Genomic DNA, 17,826 nt, shown 5'->3' on the forward strand with positions numbered 1-17,826 from the left:
TCTTTCCACAGTTCTTTTTCCATACCAAATTTACTGCTTGTTTTCATGAGGTAATATCCCAGGTTGCCCCCCCAGTGGCCAGATTTTGTTCCCCAATTTCTTATTCAGCGCTGCACTCAACATTCACAAATCTTTTTCCTTGTCTGGAAAACTCTCACACATTTTGTGTTGGGCTGCTCTTGTCCCACTCATATCACTTGACTGCAGTTGACCCATGTTCTTTACCCGGCATAAAGCCTCCTGATCAATTAACAATCAAATAAATTTACATGGCTGGCACCTCCTGTTAAATTGATAAATTTACCTGGTACCACCTCCTGACCATCTACTAAAATTTTCCCGGCCCATCTGCTTCCTTAGTAAAATTTTGCCTACCTTATATGAGTCTTCCAACAGATTCATTCCCGATCCCGTCAAGGTATGCGATCAGCTTGGGCGAGGGACCGTACCTCGAAATGAACTAACAGAGAGAGACAAAAGGACGCCTATTGGGTGTCTGGTCGGTCTCCGCATTCCCCAGAGTGGTTCAGCCGCTTACTCAGCCCGTCTGCTTCGCACTCCCTATATTGGGATCCTGTTCGTGATGCCAAATGTTAAAGTTGAATCTGAATAAAATCTGGGAGACCAGCTTCTTATCGTCACCACAGTTTATTGTGCATTCTCCTGCAGGAGTTTGAGACCCATTTGTCAAAGGGAAGGCACGTAAGCACTGCCTCCATCTGACAAGTGGACTGACTTAGTCAGGTTACAGCCATGTATTTATACATAGTAAACTCCATATATTACTTTTGCAAGATGTTATCTGAACTGGTATCCCCACCGTCTTTTGGTGTAAAACTTAATTACTTTGATAAGAGTGTTCACTAAATCAAGGTCTTAATTACAGATGTACATTCTGTCCAGTCCTTATCAGTTATTCCCTTTGCAAGGCCCTGACTTAATTACAGATAGATGTTCATTCCTGTCCTTATTAGCGAGTCCTCCTCCCTTTACTCAAACGAGGGTACAATGTATAATGTTATCAACTAACGAGGGTACAATGTATAATGTTATCAGCACTCAGTGTGTCTCTTTGCAAGCCACAGAGAACTGGTAATGAGCCTGTCTTAGCAAACCGCTGAAGACAGAGTTTACTGAAGTTCAAAAATTCCTATTCAGTCCCAATTATTCTTTTAGCCAGATGTTACAGAAGTTCAAAATGATTTTGTTATATATCCTTAATTCCTTGGGAGTGTGCAAGGGAAATATGTCTGTCCAATATGGAAACTGGTGTTACCTGTGTGTATTGTGGCGATGCAGATGTTGCTGTAGAATTTACAAGTGGGAAGAGGTGGAGTGATATTTGGAAATTGGACATTTTAAAGTGTAATTTAGCAAGATAACCACATATGGACAAAGTGCAAAATCTCTGGTGAGAAAATCCTTCATTACCTGTTACAAGCCTGCTACATGGGTTGTGTGAGAGTGCAGATGAACTCGGTTGAACTCAGAGGAGATCAAAGTTCTTATGGGCAATGCTTTGCTAGCTGTTAAAATAAATACCGCTCTATATAAAATTCGCTGTGCACATGTCACTCGGAAAAAATGCACATTACAAGATTTATTTTCCCACTGGTCATTACAAGTTAGAGGGGACATTAGTGGGAAGGTGGGGAGACCTCCAGTGTCCCTGATGCCCTCACCTACAAGATGTGCATCCAGCTGCAGCTTGTAGCTCTGCACTTTGACAAATTGGAACTTGAAATGGATGAATTCTGGATTAGCCGGGAGTCGGAGGGAGTGATAGATATGACATGAATGGAGGTGAGTTACACCCAAGGTGCAGGACACAGGAAACTGGATGAGAGTCAGGAAAAGGATAAGGTTAAACAGCCCTCACAGAATACTCATGTGGCCATCCCACACAACAACAGGTGGACCACTTTAGAATCTGTTGGGGGGAATTACCTGACAGAGGAAAGTCAAAGGGGTGATAGGGGATTAATTAGTTAGGGGAACAGAAGGGATGAATATCCTCATGGTAAGGCTTTCTAATGCTAGTGTGGAGGGAGGGGTGATGTAGTTAAAATATGTTGTAGGGCGAATGGGAGCCAGACTGACAGAACAGATGGTGGAGAGGGTGAATTGAATTGAATTTATTACATACATTCTGCATCTACATGAGGAGTAGAAATCTTTATGTTACGTCTCCGTCTAAATGTGCAATATGTAATTTATAGAAATTTATAATAAATAGTTTGTAGACAATATAGTTCGCACACATTACAGTCAATATGACATAGAAATCAATTAATCAGTCTGATGGCCTGGTGGAAGATGATGTCCCAGAGCCTGTTGGTCTTTTTGCTGTGGTACTGTTTCCTGGGTGGTAGCATCAGGAACAGTTTCTGGTTGCGGTGAATTGGGTTCCTGATATCCTTCGGGCCCTTTTTTCACACCTGTTTCTGCAAATGTCCTGAACAGTGGGAATTCACATCTAGAGATGTGCTGGGCTGTGTACACCCGTCTCTGTAGGTTCTTGTAATTAAGCAAAGTACCGTTTACCAGGCAGTGATTCAGCCAGTCAGGAGGCTCCTGTAGAAAGTCCTTAGGATTTGGGTCCCCATCCCAAACAACAACCCTCTGAGGTGAAAGAGGTGCTGTTGAGTTTTTTTCACAGAACATGTGAGATCATTGGTGACGTTTATGCCAAGGAACTTAAAGCTGTTCACCCTCTCAACGCCAGATCCATTGATGCCAATAGGTGTATTCCTGTCTCCATTCCTTCTGTCATCCACAATCAGCTCCTTTGTTTTTGTGACAATGAGGGAGAGTTTGTTTTCTTGAGGTGTTCAGTCAGGTGTTGTTCAGACCTCAGATAGAGTCAGCAATCAAATGGTTGAGCATGGTGCGACGAATCTGCTGAGCTGTGTATATCACAATGCAAGAAGCATCGTAGGAAAGCCAGATGAGCTCAGGGCAGGGAATTACGATATTGTAGCCATTATTGTGACTTGGTTGCACCCAACAGTCTGAGGGATTTGAAGAACAAATTTATACAGAGATCGCAGACCATGCCAAAAAACAAAGGTTGATTCAGTAAGTGATTTTAACTTTCCATATATTGACAGGGACTCGATTACTGTAAGAGGACTAGATGGGGTAGAGTTTGTCAAATGTGCCCTTAATCCAGGGGTGGGCAAACTTTTTGACTTGATGGCCACAAAGGGTTCTAAAATTTGACAGGTGGGTCGGACCAGGTGCAGATGGACGGAGTGTTTTGGTAATACACCTCATCAGAGAAAATAAAATATCATGGGATATGTAGAAAACATGTGCTTTAATTTCAATTGAAAATGAACAAATGCATTACAACAAAATATCTGTCCTTGAAGTCCCATGGTATTTAGCTATTTATTGAAATGACTTTTAAAACACTGAAAATTAAATGAATAAAATACAGCTTTTTTGAATAGTAACAGTTATTATTTTAAAGCACTGAAAATTCTGTTATCCTTCAAGATATTATCATCATCACTCTCCTCCTGACTCTCTTTATTTCAAAAACGGTAGGAGATGCAGGTCTATTTGTCCTGCTCCTTCTTACTCAATTGTCCCCTGTGCCAAAACTCAACAACGACCAGCACAAGGACAGAACAGTAACAGCGCGCCAGTATGCAGAGCGCGTTATTTGATCTGGAGCGCATTTTTTATTTTGAGAACGTACGTGCACCTGCGCACTACTCATGTCCATCACTTAACAGAAATGACATGTAATATGTAAGGCTTATTGAAAAAAAATATTTTCAAATATTTTACATAACACAACGAAGAAACTTATTTTTTAATTTCAGTGGGAACAGTGTTGTTGGTCTCCCTTTTTAGCCAGCGCAACAAAGTCTGGATTTAGTTTTGTTGTGGCGATTCCCAGGATGGATCTGAGGGTTTGGTCAGTTAACTTGGATCTGTGGCTGGCTTTGTTGATGTTCATGATGCTGAATGCCTGTTCACACAAATAGGTCGAGCTGAACAATGCCATCATCTTCTGTGCCGTCCTCCGGAGGTTTGGAAACACCTCTTTATCAAGTGAAGCATAAAAGTCTTTCAGTTTAAGAGAGTTGAACTTCTCTTTTAAGACGGGGTCAGACTGAAGTTCGATCAGTTCGAGCTGTAGCTCCTTGGTGCTGTTTCAGGATCTTGTGACAGGGGACAGGCCACCAACTGAAGTGACTTGTCAATTTTTTCAAAATCAGAAAAGCGACGGCAGAATTCTCTGTGCAGCGCATCCAGTGACTCGCTGTGTTTTTTCACATTTGCGCTGGCCTCTTCCCGCGTGGCTAGTGTGGGAAAATGAGTGAATAACTTATTCAAAATTTGCCTGGAGAAAAAAGCCAGCTTGGATTTAAAGGCTTTCATGTTTGTGTACATGTCATGCACAAACCGATCCTTCCCCTGTAGCTTCACGTTCAGTTCATTCATGTGTGAAAATATATCCACAGCAAACGCAAAGTCACAAAGCCAGCTCTTGTTGCTCAGCTCAGGAAATTCGCCGGACTTCCTCAGTAACTCCAAAAATGCACCGATCTCCTCTTTGAGCTCCCGTACTCGTTGCAACACTTTGCCCAAACTTAACCAGCGGACACGGGAGTGATAAAGTAGGTTCTGGTGATCCGCATCAGTTTCCTCCAGGAACGTGATGAACTGACGGTGCTGAAGTCCCCTTGCACGTATAAAGTTGACAAGTTTTACGACAGGATTCACAACATGATTCAGCTGTAATACCGATTTACATAGAAATTCCTGGTGGATGATGCAGTGAAGGAAAATAACTTCCTGGTCAGGATTTTCATCTTTCACTTTATTCTATATTCTCCTCAGCAGGCCGACATTTTTCCCCGTCAAATTAGGAGATCCATCTGTGGTGACGTTGATAAGTTTACTCCAAGGGAGCTTCATATTTTCGATGACAGCAGACACCCGGTCATACAAGTCCTCTCCCTGTGTTTTTCCTTTCAGAGACTCCATTGTCAAAAACTCCTCCGTTATTTCAAAAGTATTGTTAATTCCTCGGATAAAAATGAGGAGCTGAGCAGTGTCTTTTACATCGTTGCTTTCATCCAGTGCTAATGAATATAACGTGGATGACTCAGCCTTTTTATTTAAGTCGCTGGTTATATCTTCATCTATCAGTTCCACACGGCGAGTCACTGTCCTGCGTGATAAACTGATTTTTTCAAATTTGTCTTTGCTCTCTGGACACAATACACCTGCTGTCTCCACCATACATTTTTTTAAAAACTCGCCTTCAGACAGAGGCTTGCTGGCCTTTGCTAATTTGAATGACAGCATAAAACTTGCCTTGGTACTTGACTCATGAATGGCAGTTTGACGGTGAAAAAAAATTTTGTTGAGCCTGTAAATTAGCTGCCAACCTCTGAGCATTAGCTTCCCGTTCATTCCTTGACTGGTTGCTAGCATAGTTGGCATGTTCTGTGGCAAAGTGACGGCTGATATTATATTCTTTAAAAACCGCCACAGTCTCTTGGCATATCAGGCATACAACAGTTGATCGGTGTTCGGTAACAAGATATTTAGTTGTCCACTCCTTATTAAACACCCGACATTCTCTATCCACTTTTCTTTTCTTAGCTCCACTCATCTTTACAGAAGGGGAGAGAAGTCAAAGAGTAAAGTGCAAATGTGGAGTAATACGCTGCACCTCAACAAAGGTCAATGTATATAGAGTGCGTCATCTTTTGGGAAAACGCCAGAATTGCGGGGAAAAAACGTTAACAAGGTTTATTAATATAATTTCATCAAGTTCTGCGGGCCAGATTAAAAAGCTTAATGGGCCGCATATGGCCCCCGGGCTGTAGTTTGCCCATGCCTGCCTTAATCAATACATAGAATTCCCAATGTATAAGTGTGCAGTAAGCTTTTAGGAAATAATCCAGGGCTGGTGATTGAAATTGGTGATCATAATGCCATGAATTTCAAAGTAAATAAGGAGAAAGAGAGGTCTGGACCATGGGATGAGATTCTGAATTGGAGAAAGGTCAATTTTGTGGTATCAGAAAGGATCTGACAAGTGTGGTTTGGGACAGGCTGTTTTCTGGGAAAGGAATACTTGTAAGCGGGAGGCCTTCAGAAGTGAAATTTTGAGGGTGTAGAGTTTATATGTGCCTGTCAAAATAAAAGTTGAAAGGTAACTGGTGCAGGGAACCTTGGTTTTCAAGAGATATTGAAGCCCCGGATATGTTTTTCCTCTAAATGCCTCAGACTGTTGGGTGCTACCAAGACTCATTAATGACTACAATATCATGATTCCACGCACTGAGCTCATCTGACTTTTTTTTTAGTTGTCTTCTGTTGGTTTCCAAAAGCTTCCCAATAGTTTTTGTTCTTTTGTTAGCCCTCTCTTCGGCTTTTTATGTTGGCTTTGCCTTCTCATTTCAGCCACAGTTGTGTCCTCCTGCCTTTCCAATGCTTCCACTTCATTGTGATGTATCAATCACTCAGCTCCTGAATTCATCCCAGAAACTCCAGCCATTGCTGCTCCATTGACAGTCCTACCTTTGCCCTTCCAAACATGTTTGGCCAGCTTCTCTGTCACAGAAACCTGGAGAAGTTCAGTACAGAAACAGGCTATTTGGCCCATCTAGTCAAAACTGAAAAAAACATTTAAGCTGTCTAATGCAACTACCTGCACCGGGGCCATCACCCTCCATACCCCTACCATCCAGGCTCCCATCCAAACTTCTTTGAAATGGTGAAATTGAGCTCATATTCACCACTCGTGCTGACATCTCATTCCACAGTCTCACAACTATTTGAGTGAAGAGCTTTTCCACACACTCCCGTTAAATTTTCAGCTTCCCCACTTACCCATGACCTCTGGTTATCATCGCATCCAACCTCAGTGGAAAATGCTGCTTGCATTTACCCTATCTGTACCCTAACAACTTTGTATACTTCTTACAAAACCGCAAAGCAATGTATGATTCCCTAGTTTATGTTTAGAGCATATTTTAGGTGAAAAGATGATGAGGGGCATTGATCGTGTGGATACCCAGAGGATTTATCCCCCAGGTCTAAAGTGGCTAACATGAGGGGCATAGTTTTCTGGTGCTTGGAAATAGATACCGAGGGGATGTCAGGTGTTAGTTTTTTTACACAGAGAGTGGGGTGCATGGAATGCAGTACTGGCTATTTGCGTGAGAGTGTTTCAGTTATTGTGGGGCCAAGCACCCATGCAGCTCAGTGGGAACAGGGGAATAATACCAATGGAGAGAGTCAAACAGAGCCAGGTCACAGATTGGAGATGGCAGAAATGCCCCATTCTCATAGAGACAGGAGGAGCATCAGAGAATATGATGGTCATTCCAGATACCAGCTCTGTGCCCAGTTAGAAGATGACTTCTCTCTCCAACTTGGGTTGAACTTCACTGTAACAGTGTGAAGACATATCACACCTTGACAAGTCAAGTGATCTCATCTGCAATGTTGTCCTACACCCAATGATGGATGTTGTAAATCTTTTTACAGGTTGAAAATGAGGAGGAATTTGTCTATGGGAATCTCAAACTGATCACGCCGGTTTTGCTGTCTCTGACCAGATATTTAAGAAGTGGAGCAAGGGATTCACTTCATCTTCCTTACTGCTGAGATTGTGGGGAGGGATTCACTCGATCATCTGACTGACTGGCACACCCGTCATTTTACATGGGGGAGCCCATTCACCTGCTCAGACAGTGGGAATGGATTCAGTCAGACATCTCAACTGAAGGCACATCAGCAAGTTCACACTGGGACAAGGCCATTCACCTGTTCTGTGGGTGAGAAGGGATCCAGTCAGTCTTCCCACCTGTGGACAAACCAGTCTGTTCACACTGGGCAGAAGTTAGTCATCTGCTGAATTTGTAGGGAAAAATTCACTCGGTCATCTGACATAATGGCTCACCAGTGAATTCACACTGGGGAGTGCCCGTTCAACTGCTCAGACTGTGGGACGGCATTCACTTGCTTATCTGACCTAATGGTTCATCTGCAAGTTCACACTGGGGAGAGGCTGTTCAGCTGCTCAGACTGTGGGAAGGGATTCACTTGGTCATCTCAACTGAAGGTACATCATCGAGTTCACACTGGGGCCAGGCTGTTCACCTGTTCAGACTGTGGGAAGGGATTCACTCAGTCATCTAAACTACTGGTACACAAGTCAGTTCACACTGGAGAGAGGCCATTCACTTGCTCAGACTGTGGAAAGGGATTCACTTGGTCATCTGCCCTAATGGTACACCAGCTAGTTCACACTAGAGAGAGGCCATTCATCTGCTCTGACTGTGGGAAGGGATTCACTCAGTCATCTCAACTGAAGGTACACCAGCGAGTTCACACTGGGGAGAGGCCATTCACATGCTCAGACTGTACGACAGGATTCACTCAGGCATCATCCCTAATGAAACACCAGCGTGTTCACACTGGGGAGTGGCCGTTCACCTGCTCAGACTGTGGGAAGGGATTCTCTCAGTTATCTAACCTGAAGACACATCAGCAAGTTCACACTGGCGAGAGGCCATTCACCTGCTCAGACTGTGGGAAGGGAGTCATTTGTTCATCTAACCTTAAGGTACATCAGCAAGTTCACACCGGCAAGAGGCCGTTCACCTGCTCAGACTGTGGGAAGGGATTCCCTTGCGCATCTCAGCTGATGGTACATCAGCGAGTTCACACTGGAGAGAGGCCATTCACCTGCTCAGGCTGTGGGAAGGGATTCACTCGGTCATCTGTACTGAAGGTACATCAGCGAGTTCACACTGGCGAGAGGCCGTTCACCTGCTCAGACTGTGGGAAGGGATTCACTGAGTCATCCACCCTAATGGCGCACAAGCGAGTTCACACTGGCGAGAGGCCGTTCACCTGCTCAGACTGCGGGAAGGGATTCACTTGGTCATCTCAAGTTCTTGGTTCACACTGGGTAGAGGCCGATGACCTGCTCAGACATTGGGAAGAGTTTCTCTCAGCCATCTCCATCAAACGTGCATCATTGGGTTCACACTGGAGAGTAGCTGTTCACCTGCTGTGATTGTTGGAAGCGATTCACTTACTCATCTCGGCTTATGTAACTCTCGCTTCAGCTAGCAGCTTAATATAGGTGGTGATAGCCCCACAGGCCGGCCAAACGTGTGAAATCTCGTTTGGGTGGACGCTGTGTGATGTTTTCCCTGTTAGAAATCCGTTCTCCAAAATGACAAACAGTACACAATGTGTGATTAAACAATTAAGTTTTAGAATTCTTACTTTGACTTTAGGGTTAGTAAAGTAAACAAAGAAAAATGGCCCGCTCTCTCCGTTCGTGTCTAATTATCTATCCCTAGTGAAAGACCACAAATTCTCTCTTCCAGACTCACAAGAAAGAACGTTTCTTTCATTGGATAGCCCCGCACTCCAAAACCCTGTTATCTCTAGTCTTAACCTAAACATTGATGCTACAGAGAAACCATTACCTCAGCAGTGAAACGTTACAGAGACCATTACATTAGCAGTGAAACGTTACAGCATGTTACACTTGTGACACACTACCTAGTTCAGACTGGGAAGAAAGTTTCAATGAGCTGCATGCTGGATATTTGTCCATCACTGTTGCTGAATGCAATTTCAAGAGTGACTGTTGGTGCTGAACTCTGCAATTATTGCTGCTGCTCACCACACCCAGTTCTGCACCCTGGTCACTGGGCATGGGAGGCGTTTCTTCTGCTGAACATTCACCTTTAATGGGACTGGAGTTTAATATTCTGGATCTGAGACAAATAAATCAGTTTATTTTAAAGTCTGTCTCTGGTACTTAAGTGAATTTAAAACACACCTAGTGTACAGAAAAGAGTTAACTCTGGCCAGCTGGACCCTGCCAGTGATTCTGTTCCATGACAGTCCTTTTAAATCCTCCCTTGTACGGCCAAAGTTGGCCTCAGGGGAAATCTTCCCAGACAGAGCGGTCAGAATTCTTTGTTGAAATACGAAAGGCGGTGGGTGCTGTTTGTTTGGATTTTCAGATGGTTTTGAACAAGGTGCTGCACCTGAAGCTGCTGAACAAGACTACAGCTCATGTTATTTGATGTCTCTGACTGTTCCTGCTGGAGTTTAGAAATATGGGCGGGGTGTGGAGTTGGGGTGAGGTGTGTTTCCCGAATACTGTAAAGCCGATATGGAGAGGATGTTTCCCATAATGTGGAGCCCAGGCCCAGGGGTACATCCTCAGACTACAGGGAAATCAATTAAGATGAGGAAGAAGTCTTACAATATCATGTTTATACAGCATGGCTGTGACTGCTTCTGTGCCCATTCCCCTGTATCTCCAGCTCAAATGTACCCACCCACCCACCTACACTTAGATAGTTAGACACTTCATTGATCCTAAAGGAATTTACATGGAAGATTTAGAATTTTAGAAAATTCCATGTGTGACCGTTTAAAATGAGATGCCCTTTTCGATCCCTGTCAGTTTCTCTCTCACTGATCAACAGAGATATCAAAGGGCCCGTCCCGTTCCCTCATATATCTCCCCTGGCTCAATCCCTGGTTTCTATCCCAGCTTAACTCCCCATCTCTCTTCCTTCCACTATTCCCTCCAATCTCTCTCCTCAGTCATTCTCTCCCACGCCTCCTTCTGCCCTCTCACTCGCTCCCTGTTTATTTCTCACCCACATCCATCTCCCTGCCATTCTCTCCCCTCACTGGTTGCCGCCACCATATCTCTCCCCTGTTTCTTGCCTGGGCCACTTCCCTCTCATCTCTCCTCAGTCTGTCTCGCTAACACTCCTACTGTCTCTCGTTTCTCTCTCCCTCTCTTTCAATACCACCACTCAGCCTGTTCTCTCTTCTCTCTCTCTCCCCCACTCTCTCTATCTCTCACTCCCCCTCTCCCACTTTCCCTTCTCCTTCTCCCTCTTCCTCTATCTCTCTGTCTCTTTCTTTCCCTCCTCTGCTTCATACAACTCCAAGTGCCAGTAAGTTCCGATGTCACCGTTGCACATTGAAAGGTGCTATTATGGAGTGAACATGGGCCGAGGTTCCGGGTCGCTGTAAAGGTGGGGCATGGTTTGTAGACAGAACGTGGAGTAGAGAAGTGAGAGTGAGAGGAGGTTGGGGTGAGCAGAGTATGAGAGGGAAGTGAGGAAGTGGGAGAGATATTATTAAGATAAGAGTGGAAAGGAGAAAAGGGAGAGTGAGAGTGGATGGAGGAGAGAAGCAGAGAGGAATGTGTGCTGAAGATTGAGAGGAGGGTGAGGGGTAAGGAGAAAGGGAGTGACAGATCTGGTGAGCGCACTATGGAGAGCGGAAGGAGCAAGATGTTGATGGAGCTGCATTTCCTCTGTCCCACTCAGTAACTCTTCTAAGGATGTATTTGCATCAACAAAAGCAGGATTCAACACGCAGTGAGCGTGTGCTGTTCTGAACTGAAATGAAAGCTCAACCCAAAAAGAAGAAGAAATTATCACAATGGAATAGTGATTCCCTCTGGGGGCAGTTACGTGTCCTAAGATGGCTTTAGGAGCAAATAACACTCGCCGGGGGAGCATTCGAGATTCTTGGTGGGGCAATAAGCTGCCTTTAACTTGTGGCATCAGACCTGATCAACCGTTAGTAGAGCAGGTACTTCCAAAAAGGTTGTGGCACTGGAATAAAGGAAGCATTGCACTGCAGGCCTTGAGCATTCGTCGTCACAAAGGGTCTGACACTTGGCGATCTCGTCTGACCTTACCAACCTAACAGACGTGATTGAGGATTAGCAACGAGGGTGCTCGACATTTCGCCTTGACTCGCGGCACTAGGGCTAAAATAGGCTGGGAAACACAGCTATAGAAGAAAGAGTTAGCCAATAGATGAGCATAATCGTCCATGGATGGGATCCCCAAGATGTGAGCAAAGGGGGAAAGCGTCGGACGTCAGGCTCAAAGCTGAAGACCTTTTCCCAGAAACTGTGTGGTTCCTTGAGTCAATACAGGACCAGGCGGTTGACACAGAAATAACAGAAATGCACATTAAAAGAGTAAGAAACTCAAGACGAAGTGTGCCTCTCTAGGGGCACGAAAGCAGAATATGCCGTTTGAATGCTTACACAGCGCCATCAAGTGGCAAGTGTCATTCACCAAAATCCTGCTTTAAGAGACGATCATGAAAGATACTATAGATGACAATCAATACAAGCCTGATCCAGTTTTAGAGTTGGAGTCAAACAATTGCATTACTACCGATCCGTTATTAGAGATAGGGCGATACATGATCCCGTCCGGATATAATATCACAGGATAAACATGCAAATTTGATTTACAATAGATATAGGCATTCCGACACACACAGCACGCTGAAATCAACACGTGAAAAGACCTGATATATGCCCTGGCGTTGATAGCAGTGTGACGTCATTCACTGGCTCTCATTTTGGAAGGGATTCAGTCGGCCATCACAGATACACCAACAGCTTCGCACTGGGAAGCGGCCGTTCACCTGCACCGTCTGTGCGAAGAGACTCATTCAGTTAACGCACCTTGTGATGCTCCCGGTGAGTTCACAATAAATCGAGGCCACATTTCTGTCCGGAGTGAGCAAAGAGTTTTACTCAATCATCCCAGCTGCGGCAACACCAGCAACTTCACATCAGGGAGGAAGTTCTAATCAGCTCTGTGTTAAATGTTTAACCTTCACGGTGACTGAAGGCAGCTGCAGGTTCATGAGGGACTGTTACTGTCAGATCCTACAGTTCCTGCGGCTGCTCATCGCACCCAGGAGTGAACCCTGGTCACTGACCTTTGGAGGAATCTGTTCTGCTGATGTTAGCCTTAAACTAGACTGGTGTTTAATATTACGTTCACTCTCTACTACAATCACAATGTACACTAGAGAGGCCACTCAATCCATCTGGTCCTAGCCCGTATTTCTGTTCCATATCAGTATTTTAAAGTGTATCTCTGCCGCCAATCTCTCAAACTCCCTGTCCTAAATAGTCACTACTCCGTGGGAGAAGAGAATTCCCTTGAATTTCATAGAATCATAGAAACCTGCAGCAAATTACAGGCCCTTCAGGCCACAATGTTGTGCCGACCATGTACCCTACTCTAGAAACTGCCTAGAATTACCCTACCGCAGAGTCCTCTAATCTTCTAAGTTCCATGAACCCATCTAAGTTTCTCTTAACATACCCTATTGTATCTGCCTCTACCACTTCAAGCACCTTAAACTCATTTCAAAGGACTGGGCCTCAGACTGCTGGGTTGTTGCAATTCATCTCTAAAGTCTGACAGCAGACTAGCGAGTGAATCTTCGATGGAGCAGAGTCAGAAACCAAAGAGTTGCCAGCACCAGTCAGGGCTTTGGGGCTCCAGAAAAAGATGGGGTCGTGAGGTTTTGAGCGGGAGGAGGGCAGAGGAACCAGACCAACAGGATCTGGCTATGAATAAAAGATGAGAAACATTTGGAAACTGGTTAATTGAAAAACAAATTGGTTAATTTCTACAAAATATTGCAGATAATCAGCAGAACAGGCAGCAAATGTGGAGAGGAATAAATAAACAGCATTTTAGCTGAACCCCTTCAGCATACCTAGACTGTGTACTCCTCTGCTTAGTTGCTGCCTGAACTGCAAAGCTCCTTCAGCATTGTGTGTGTTTGAGTTCCTTTTTTTCCAGCAACTGCAGAAACATGCCCACTCTGGGTGATCAGAATGGTAATCTGTACGTGAGACAATGTAGATGGGGGAGGTTTTAAATAGTAGTTTTGCGTCTATATTTACTCAGGAGATGGACACAGAGTCTGGAGAAGTGAGGCAAAGCAGCATCAACCGCATGGACCCTGCATGGACTGTTTACAGAGGTGGAGGTGTTGCTGTCTTAGGGTAAATTAGCATGGATCAATCCACAGGGCCTGAAAAGTTGTTCCCTGGGACTCTGTGGAAGACAAGTGCTGAAATTGTCGGAGCCCAAGCACAGATATTTAAATCATCCTCAGTGACAGGTGAGATACTGGAGGATTGGAGGACAGCCAGTGTTGTTCTGTTGTTCAAGAAAGGCTCTAAACTTAAACTAAGAAATTGTATATTGGTGAGCTTGTCATCAGTGGTGGGAAAGTTAATGGAATGTAAGTACAGGAACTCGATATACAAGTTTTTGGATAGATGTGGAATGATTAAGGACAAATAGCATGGCTTTGTGCATGATAGGCCATGTCTAACCAATCTTATAGAGTCTCACGAGGAAGTTATCAGGAAAGTAGATGAAGGCAAGGCTGCTGATGTTGCCTACATGGACTTTAGCAAGCCACTTGGCAAAGTCTCACATTGGAAGTTGGTCAAGAAATTTCAGACATTCGGCATTCAAGATGAGATAGTAAATTGGATGAGACACTGTCTTAGGGAGAAGCCAGAGTGTGGTAGCAGATGGTTGCCTATCTGAATGGAGGCCTGTGACTAGTTCTGTGCCACAGGGATCAGTACTGGATCTGTTGTTGTTTGTCATTTATATCAGTAATCTGGATGATAGTATGGTTAGCTGGATCAGCAAATATGTGGATCACACCAAGTCTGGGAGTTTAGCGGACTGTGAGCAGACTATCATGGCTTGCAGTGCCAACTGGACCAGCTGGAAAGATGGTTTGAGAAATGGAAAATGGAATTTAATGCAGACAAGTATGAGGTGTTGCACTTTGGCAGGACCTATTAGGGTTAGGGTTAGGGTTAGGGTTAGGTCTTACACAGTGACTCGTCGGGAACAGAGCAGTGATGGAGAGGAAAGGAATCTGGGAATACAAGTCTATATTTCACTGAATGTGGCGTCACAGTTCAAAAGATACAGAGCGAAAGATTTTGGCCCATTGGCCTTCATGAACTAAAGTACTATCAACAATAGATGGATGTTATGTTGACGTTGGTGAGGCCTAATTTGGAGTATTGTGTGCAGTTTTGGTCACCAGCCTACAGGAAAGATGTAAAAGAGGTTGAAAGAGTTCAGAGAAAATTCACAAGAATGTTGTCAGGTCTGGAGGACTTGGGTTATAAGGAAACATTGAACTGGACTGGACTTTATTCCTTGGAAAGTAGAAGAGTGAGGGGAGATGTGATGGAGGTATACCACAGTTTTGAGGGTCATAGATGGGTTAAAGGCAAGCTGGGTTTTTCCACTGAGTTGGGGTGGGACTACAACCAGACGCCATGGATTAAGGGTGAAAAGTGAAACGTTAAGTGGATCAAGAGGGAAAACTTGTCCACAGAGATGGTCATCCAGGTGTGGAATGAGCAGCCAGCACAAGTGGGGCATGCGAGCATGATTGCAACGTGTTAGAGTTTGGTATAGGTACCTGGATGGTAGGGGTATGGGAGTGGAAAGCGTAAATAGCTTGGCACCAACTAGATGGGCCAATGTGTCTGAATCTTTCTATGACTGTGACATGAATCTTAAACAATACTAATATTCACTCTAATTCATTTTAACAGCTGTGCAGACCAACCATACAAATGTTATATACATGGCGTTAAAACTGTGGCACTTTAAGTTAACATTACGTAAAATAAAATCCCAGCTTCACGTCAACAAAGGGTATTTGCATGAGAGTGTTTCAGTTACTGTGGGGCCAGGCTCCCATGCAGCTCAGTAGGAACAGAGAATAACACCAATGGAGAGAGTCAAACTGAGCCAATTCACAAATTGGAGAAGGTAGAAATGCCCCATTCTTCTAGAGACTGGAAGAGGATCAGAGACTTTGATGGTCATTCCAGATACCAGCACTGCTCCCAGTTACAAGATGATTTCTCTCTGCAACTTGGGTTGAACCTCACTGTAACAGTGTGATGTCAGATCACACCTTCGTAACTAATCTGATCTCATCTGAAATGTTGTCCTTCACCCACTGATTGATTTTGTAAATCTTTTTACAGGTTAAAAATGACAAGGAAATTGCCTATGGGAATTCAAACAAGACACACCAGTCTTGCTGTCTCTGTCCAGATATTTAAGAAGTGGAGCAAGGGATTCCCTCAATCATCCTTCCTGCTCAGACTGTGGGAAGGGATTCACTCTATCATCTCAGCTAAAGTTACGTCAGCAAGTTCACACTGGGACAAGGCTATTCACTTGTTCTGTGTGTAAGAAGGGATTCAGACGATCTTTCCAGCTGTGGGCACACCAATCAGTTCACATTGAGCAGAGGCTGGTCATCTGCTGAAATTGTGGGGAAGGATTTACTAGGCCATATCTGACCGAATGGCACACCAGCGAGTTCACACCGGGGAGAAGCTGTTCACCTGCTCAGACTGCGGGAAGGGATTCACATGCTCATCTAAACTGAAGGAACATCAGCGAGTTCACACTGAAGAGAGGCCATTCACCTGCTCAGACTGTGGGAAGGGATTCTCTCAGTCATCCTCCCTATTGGCACACCAGTCAGTTCACACTGGGGAGTGGCCGTTCCCCTGCTCAGTGTGTGGGAAAGGATTCACTCGATCATCCTCCCTATTGGCACACCAGTCAGTTCACACTGGAGTATGGCCATTCATTTGCTCAGACTGTGGGAAGGGATTCACTCGGTCATGTGATCTGCTGGCACACCAGCGAGTTCACACTGGGGAGAGGCCGTTCACCTGCTGTGAATGTGGGAGGGGATTCGCTCGGTCATCTGATCTACTGATACACCAGCGAGTTCACACTGGGGTGAGGCCGTTCACCTGCTGCGAATGTGGGAAAGGATTTGCTCGGTCTTCTGATCTGCTGGCACACCAGTCAGTTCACACTGGGGAGAGACCATTCACGTGCTCAGTCTGTGGGAAGGGATTCCATCGATCATCTGACCTTCATAGACACCAGCGATTTCACTCTGGGGTGAAGTCATTCAGCTGCTCAGACTGTGGGAAAGCATTCACTTTATTATTTCACCTACGGAGACACCAGTCAGTTCATGCAAGGGAGAGGCTTTTCACCTGCTCAGTCTGTGGGAAGACTTTCACTCAGTCATCCACTCTACAGAGTCACCAACGAGTTCACACTGGGGAGAGGCTGTTCACCTGCTCAGACTGTGGGAAGGGATTCATTCGGTCATCTCATCTACTGAGACACCAGCAAGTTCACACTGGGTAGAGGCCGTTCACCTGCTCTGAGTTTGGGAAGTGATTCATTCAGTCAGCTTATCTACTCAGACAGCAGCAAGTTCACACTGGGTAGAGGCCAATCAGGCTTTGGGAAAAGATTCTTTCAGCAATCTCCACCAAATGTGTGTCATTGAGTTCACACTGTGGAGAGGTTGTTCGCCTGCTGCGAATGTGGGAAGGGATTCACTCAGTAATCTAACCTTGTGACACACTACCGGGTTCAAGCTGGGTAGAAAGTTTCAATAAGCTGCATGTTGGATATTTGTCCATCACCATTGCTGAATGTCATTTCGAGAGTGACTGTCGGTGCTGAGCTCTGCAATTATTGCTGCTGCTTGCCCCACCCAGTTCTGCACCCTGGTCACTGGACTTGGGGGGAGTTTCTTCTGCTGCACCTTCACCTTTAATGGGACTGGGGTTCAATATTCTGCATCTGATACAAATAAATCAGCTCTATTTTAAACTCGGTCTCCGGTACTTAGTGAATTTATAACAGACCTTGTGTACAGTAGAGAGTCAACTCAGGCCTGCTGGACCCTGCCAGTGATTCTGTTCCAGAGCAGTCCTTTTAGATCTTCTCCTGTTGTTCATCTCTCGCTCTCCCTGTGGTGATGGGTTCCAAACAGTCACCACTCTGTGGGTGAGGAGGTTTCCTTTGCATTTTCTGCAGACTGAAGAAGTTGAGCTGACAGCAGTTCTGCCTGACATGTTCTTCACCC

General features: G+C 44.9%; 1 pseudogene; it reads left to right on the plus strand.

Annotated features, from left to right (window-relative positions):
* The window catches only part of LOC132377460 (zinc finger protein 271-like), a 32,578-nt pseudogene extending 22,770 nt beyond the window's left edge, over window positions 1-9,808 (plus strand).
* The last annotated feature ends 8,018 nt before the right edge of the window (window positions 9,809-17,826 follow it).

Source organism: Hypanus sabinus, chromosome 18 (genome assembly GCF_030144855.1).
Source record: "Hypanus sabinus isolate sHypSab1 chromosome 18, sHypSab1.hap1, whole genome shotgun sequence".
NCBI lineage: Eukaryota > Metazoa > Chordata > Chondrichthyes > Myliobatiformes > Dasyatidae > Hypanus > Hypanus sabinus.